The sequence below is a fragment of the Anguilla rostrata genome, chromosome 2, assembly GCF_018555375.3.
Source record: "Anguilla rostrata isolate EN2019 chromosome 2, ASM1855537v3, whole genome shotgun sequence".
Classification (NCBI taxonomy): Eukaryota; Metazoa; Chordata; class Actinopteri; order Anguilliformes; family Anguillidae; genus Anguilla; species Anguilla rostrata.
In genome coordinates, this window is record NC_057934.1 from 47491771 (window position 1) to 47498362 (window position 6592).

At 37.8% G+C, this 6592-nt stretch overlaps 1 long non-coding RNA gene across 1 annotated transcript; it reads left to right on the top strand.

Annotated features, from left to right (window-relative positions):
* Nucleotides 1-3095: 3095 nt before the first annotated feature.
* On the top strand, nt 3096-5899 carry LOC135248253 (uncharacterized). The gene is made up of 2 exons (XR_010328391.1): nt 3096-3560; nt 4086-5899. It is a non-coding gene; the product is annotated as an uncharacterized LOC135248253 (long non-coding RNA).
* Nucleotides 5900-6592: the final 693 nt, after the last annotated feature.

Consider the following 6592-nt stretch of genomic DNA (forward strand, 5'->3'; position numbering starts at 1 on the left):
CTTTACAAGTGATATTTCCCAAAAATACGGTAGTTGTTAAAATTACCACCACTTCTTTTTCATTACTGCACCCTCCCAACTGAGTCTTCCATAGTTTTTATGAGAGAACATTGGGTTCTTTCTGGAATTCATGAATCCATCAAATGTCTTTGTCCTTCGTGGAATTCATAATTTCATTGATATTAACAGGAGTGGCCTTTCTTCAGAAAAGAAATCAACCACAAAATGGTTAACTCAAAATTATACGAAATTACCATTTTGCTTTAGCCATCTCAGTCTCGGAACTTCAAACCAATCAAAACTGTGTAGCTTTAATTAAAAAGGGCAGTCCACAAATGCAAAAACTAAAGGATTTTTAAAGATTCTGTGGAATGGTCAAAGATTCCCCCCAATATGTTTACAAATCTCATAAAACATTATAGAAGAGTAATTATCCTTTCAAAGGGAAAATTTACACAGCACTGAAAACAGAAATTCCAATAATTCACCCCATCTTTTTGTGTTTACTTGTTAAAAAAACTTTTCTGAATAATTTATTTTGAATAACTTAATATAAGTTTTGAACATAAAACATAGCTCATTAAATGTTTTATACATCCTTTTTGCTAACCTCAAGGGGGACAACATTTTTTGTATTCTGATTTTAGATTAAAAATAAATGATAAAATCGTAAAAAATTACTTACGTTCCAATGAATAGGTACTGCTCCTGTGTTACCGAAGGTAGTAACCTTCTGTAGGAGAAAAGCAGAGGACCCAGAGAAAGCCCATGGAAATATGAGGAGAACATGCACATCAGAGCATTTAATCAAATATGGGGAGAATCGGCACATTACATTCACACAGAACCAGGATAAAACCTCAAACCTAAGTAGACCACTAGTCATGTAATTAAGCGGACGCAAGAAGGTTTCCGGATTTTAAGATAACGTAACTCTAATGCATGGATTTCTTATTTCTATCGATTGATGGATATTGATGGATATATGGATAATCTTTATATCATGACATAGTCATTGTGAGCCTGCATCATATGGTAGAAACCACTGACAGTCATGGTAATATACACACAACAGAGTCAATCCAGTCAGAAACAGTAGCTGTTTCACAGCTGAATTTCAGCTTCTGCTGACATGGATAGATGATACCACTAATGGTCAAATAATCCATTATTGGTGCAATATACATAACTTTGTCTTGTTGCTTCTGCCAGAAAGGTACATCTGCATATTTGATTCACTGCTGGTGATACAACCTGTAGCTGCTGGAAAAATCTAGCAAGTCTTGGTCCTGGGCAGCCATCCAGGGAAAAAATAACAGTAGTAATTATAAAGCTGAGTTGCTCACACAGAAACAGCATAAATCATGCCTGTATGTTTAGGCTGCTTTTAATGCTCATTTATGTGGCATCAGGTCATTGCAAACAATGAGACCCATTCATGCATTAGTAATATTAAATGAAAAAGTGTTGTACAAAGAGGTAAGAAAGCCAATATTAGGATAGACACCACAGAGATGTCCTCATTGAATGAAAGAAATTTGTGATTAAGAAGTGGGCTAACCGCTGGTCCTAAAACTAATAGAAGGGACTGAAAAAGGTATGAAACGAGAATACTGAAACTCAGAGAGGTCCTTGGGTATCAACTCCAATCCATCCTAAGGCTGATAAACCAGACAGATGAGCTATCCTGCACTGCTGAATGGTACCTGGAAAAAATAGCCATTTTTATCACAAATGGTTAAAACTAAGTTCCGCGTAAGCAATGACGAAGTCTTTGCGGTTGTGTTCTACACCGGATAAACATACCTAGATCTGTTAAACTTCTTTGTTCTCCAGACTCGTTGCAATCCTGTCTGGGTAAAGAATGCATTCTGTCTGTCCAGAATAATTAACTCTGGAAATACTCTAATTTACCCAAACTGTCACTTAACTTCACCATTCTGGATGGCCTCCAAATCAGGGCAACAATTGAATTTGTCCCTCATCTGTTCTTACTCTCATACCAGGAACTCTTACCCAACCGCCAGCCCTTCAATCCCCCAAGAGAGAACCCTTTCTCCCCGCTTCTCATCACAAAGGCAAAAGGGCCGGAGCAGCATAGCATGCTGCCAGCAAAGCCCATGAGGCATGATGAGAGTGCACAACGGTGTGAAACTGTCACTGACAAATTTTGCAAGAGGTGAATGATCACCTCTTGCAAAATGTTTCTTAAATGATCAATTCAGAGTGTAGTCTACACCACACCTGACACCTGAACCACAGGCTTTTAAAATATTTTACCTAGATGGGCCATGGGACTATTAATTGTTTAAAGAATAAATTGGCAGGCACAGAAGGTTAATCAATTATGTTGTCAATAATATTCTCATGCATATTCTTGACAACATAGACATTTACATTTTTAACTACAGTTCTGTTACTAGAAGGATTGTACCTGTAGTTTTAAGTCTTGAATCAACAGAATACCTGTTAGTAATGTAGGATTACAGACTAGAAGGACTGAAGGACAGAAGTAGCTGGATAGCTAGGCTTTATCTACAAGTTCTACACATACAGTATGGCTGGGAGAATATGCCTGAACAATGAAATATGCAGTTTGATTCCAGTTTGACCTGAAGTGAGACATTTTAGGAAATGTTTTTTTCTCTCCTCAGTTTGTCTTATTTATCAACCATATCAATGTCAGGTCAACCAATCAAACCATAAAGGAAAGGTAATTTTTCTGAAAAGTTATTTTCAATGAAACTCGACTGGAGCAGCTGAATCCAACCGATGATGTTTCATTGACGTAATTTATAGAGAAGGAAATCAAGGAAGGAAATATAAAAATAAGTAAAATATGCATGGAAAAATAAATGTAGTAATACATTTATAGATAAATACCTACATTTTGAAGCCATACAACAGTAAAAAAAAAAAGAAGTTTCATTTATTTACTTGGACCATTATGTAGAAAACAATGTAGGGTATATAGCGCCCCCTTGTGTTTGTCCTGAATGAATTACAAAATGAACTAAGCACTACCTTCTACAATCATTTGCGGATTTCTAACGTCCGCAGAAGTGGTGCTAGAAATTCATTGTTTCCCAAGGAGATACAATGCTTCGGAAATGAAGGGTCGATTCCTGTAGGTATTAATTAAGAGCACGCCACAGTTAACAATTCATAAGAAACGGACGTGCATATTTGGGCGATAATCGTAGCGTCTGCTTGGACTGGAAGCAGGCTAGGCATCGATAAATAGCTCTCTGTAGTCGTATAGTATAAGATTAGTGTAACCGTGAGTCGCCTTCTCTAAATCGAATCCCTTGAACAAACGGGTGCACATTAGGCAAGTGGCGACACCGGTCGCTTTAAATTACTACTTGCATAACTAGTTAGGTTACACCCGCCTTACTGCTGGAGAGCGGCTGATTGGACATTAGTCGTCGTAAACGGTTGTATTTGATTGGAGGAAGGGTATGTTTTTACCGGATACATCAACGCGTACGTTCGTGGTGTCCTTGCCATCTCGAAAAGAAAAATATAGCCGCCACCCCAAGACGGTGTAAATATTTGATGTAAGTAAGGACAATATTGATTCGTGTTTCGATTTAGAGATCAGTTTTATTTCAAGGCACTTTATTAATGATAACTGCAGATAATTGATAGTGAAATGAATTTCACAATTGAAGTAAATTCATATTTACTGTAGACATCACACTTCCATGCTCTATTGGCACGGATGTCAGCCATGAAGTGAGTCATATGTAATATCTGAAGGCCATATAGTTCTGATCTAGAAGTACAACAAGGATGTCTGGCTCCTGAAATCTGGAAACAGGTTAATTTGTCTGGAACTGCATGATTTGTGTTGTATTTGTGGCTATTTTGAGTTTGTGTTTGGGGGTTATTGTTTTGAAGATGTGATGACATATACTTAATCTGTTATTCTATCTTCTGTCTAAAAACTTCATTTGTGTTCTCAGTTTGTTCTAGCAACCTACTGTGCAATGAGGGAAACGTGTACATTTATGCAGTGAAGCTACCATATACAGTACTGTGCAAAAGTTTGAGACCAACCCTTTCTTTTATTTCCTTTCCAGTGAAAACAGCCATTAAGTGCAAGTTATTTATTTTTTCAGTGTCAGAAAACAATTCAGCAAACATATGTCAAACCCTACATGCCAGCCAGATCCCTCCGTTCTGCTACCTCAGGACGCCTGGCACCTCCCCCTCTTCACACCTGCGCTTCCAGAACACGTCTCCTGTCTGTTCTGGCCCCACGATGGTGGAATGACCTCCCCGTGGAGGTCAGAACAGCTGAGACACTGACCCATTTCAAGCGACGACTGAAGACTCACCTCTTCAGGCTGCACCTTTCCCCATCCCTCCCTACCTCCCTGTAATCTCTTAAATGACTGTAAGCTTAGGGTTGTAACTAGGTAGCTGTTTCGTAGGTGACTTAGTTAATGCACCTGTCTTAACTACTGCTTGTATTTTTCCATAGACTGCGTTGTTGCTGTTCTCGGTGGGTTAGTGTTAATCAGTTTAACCTTCAGGGTCCAAGTTGAACTATGCGGTTGTTCCCTGCACTTGGACCGGTACTTCTCTCTAGGGTTTTCGTCATACGTGTTCCTGGTTATGGTTATACACTTTGTTGTACGTCGCTCTGGATAAGAGCGTCTGCCAAATGCCTGTAATGTAATGTAATATGTTTAACACAAACTTACACAAAAAACCTCATCAACTATGTACATCAAATCATTCAGTATTTAGAGTGTCCACCCTTTGCCTTTATTACAGCTTCCATTCTTTCGGGAGACTTACTTTGAGTTTTTCAAGGAAATCTGGAGGAATATTTTTCCATGCTTCTTGTAAACACCTCCAAGAAGTCTTAGAAGTTGGTTGCATTTTCTGCTTTGCTCGGCCCAAGTAATCACAAACACATTCAGTGATGTTGAGGTCTGGACTCTGGGGTGGTCAGTCCATTGTTCTGAGAATACAGCTTGATCTTCTTGGCTGTGTGCTTGGGGTCATTATCTTGCTGTAGAATAGATTTTCTCGCAATCAAACATTGTCCAGAGGGTATTGCATGATATGTTAAGATTTGTTTGTATTTATCAACATTAATGTTTTTCTCTTTTTTTAATGTAAAGATTCCAACATAACGTCATTGAAACGTTTGGTTTGTTGACTGGAAGGATGGAAAAGCTGTTGTAGGGTGCCCAAAAGAAAAGTGGGCGAATACAGATAGATTTGATATTATACAGTATGTAGTGGTGGAGGCTTTTCTGTAATTTTATGTTAAATATGTTAATGTTTAGCATTATTGTTTGACACTGAAATAAAACTGAATGGCCAATTTGCCTGGTAATTGAATAAATGAAAGAGTGGTCTCTGACTTTTGCACGCAGTACACACACACAGACACACACACACAGAAAAATATCCATCCTGGTCGAGGAAACACATATTACACCATCAGCACAATTTGTCTAAGTTTATACAATTGACATTGTGATGTACGACGCAGTAGCATCTTGCCTGGTTCGAGGAAGTTGATCCTGCTGGCTTTAAGCCCCAAAGCAAGTTTTTACAATTCATGTCACTGCACTGATTTCATTAAAGTGACTGTCAGATCAGTTGATTGATCAGATGATACAAACTGTACTTTACATTTATGATTGGCTTGAGAGAATTGGGTTGATTGCGAGGGCCAACAGGTTACCATGGTAACGGGATATTCACTGCAGATGTTTGCCTTGCCACTATTAGGTTCTGTTCTGCTCTGTTCTGTGGCTCACTGAGCTGAGGTTTATGCACTCTACACTTCATCTTCCTAATAATGGGAATTTGTCATCCATGTTAGGTGTTGTATGATGGCATGTACCGTATGCCATAAAATGCCTTCACACAATTTACTTGCTGTTGCTGTTTCTGAGCTGATTCTGTACTTTCACCAGTGAACTGAAAAAAAAACAAAAAAACATTTGACACACAAAACTAATAAAATCTCCATCACACATAAACACTTACATAATAAGTACAAATAACTTTATAATATCTGTGTGGTTATAACATAATGTATTTGACTACTGAATGCATTCACACATGCATGTTGTATTGCAGACAGTATTTCAGACTTTTGCACATTTAAATTGATTTCTTCAGTTGATATCCATCCTATCCTATACAAAGGCGTTGTGTTGAAATGAGATCGAATTTTCATTCAATTCAATTTAATTGTTTCTGATATTCATAAAACTATACCTTCAGTAACCACCAGAGGACACCCCATAATCATAACCATTATGCAACTCTCGTCCTCGTTAAATAGGACCAGCTGGATCTTAACCTGAAAAATGTATTTCTTATTGCTGACACAGACATTTAATTTGAAATGTTCTGTACTGAATCTAGCCATCCATTACTGTTTAAAATAGTGTATGCTTTTATATAATTATACTGTCTCTCTCACAGAGAACTTTATACTAATTTATTAAGTACTGTAACAAACATATTTGAGTTCTTTAAATAAAATCAGTTTATAGCGAGAGAAATCACCGCGCGCACCCGTTTTAATTTGTTTGGTGCGTTGAAACCAGTGAAA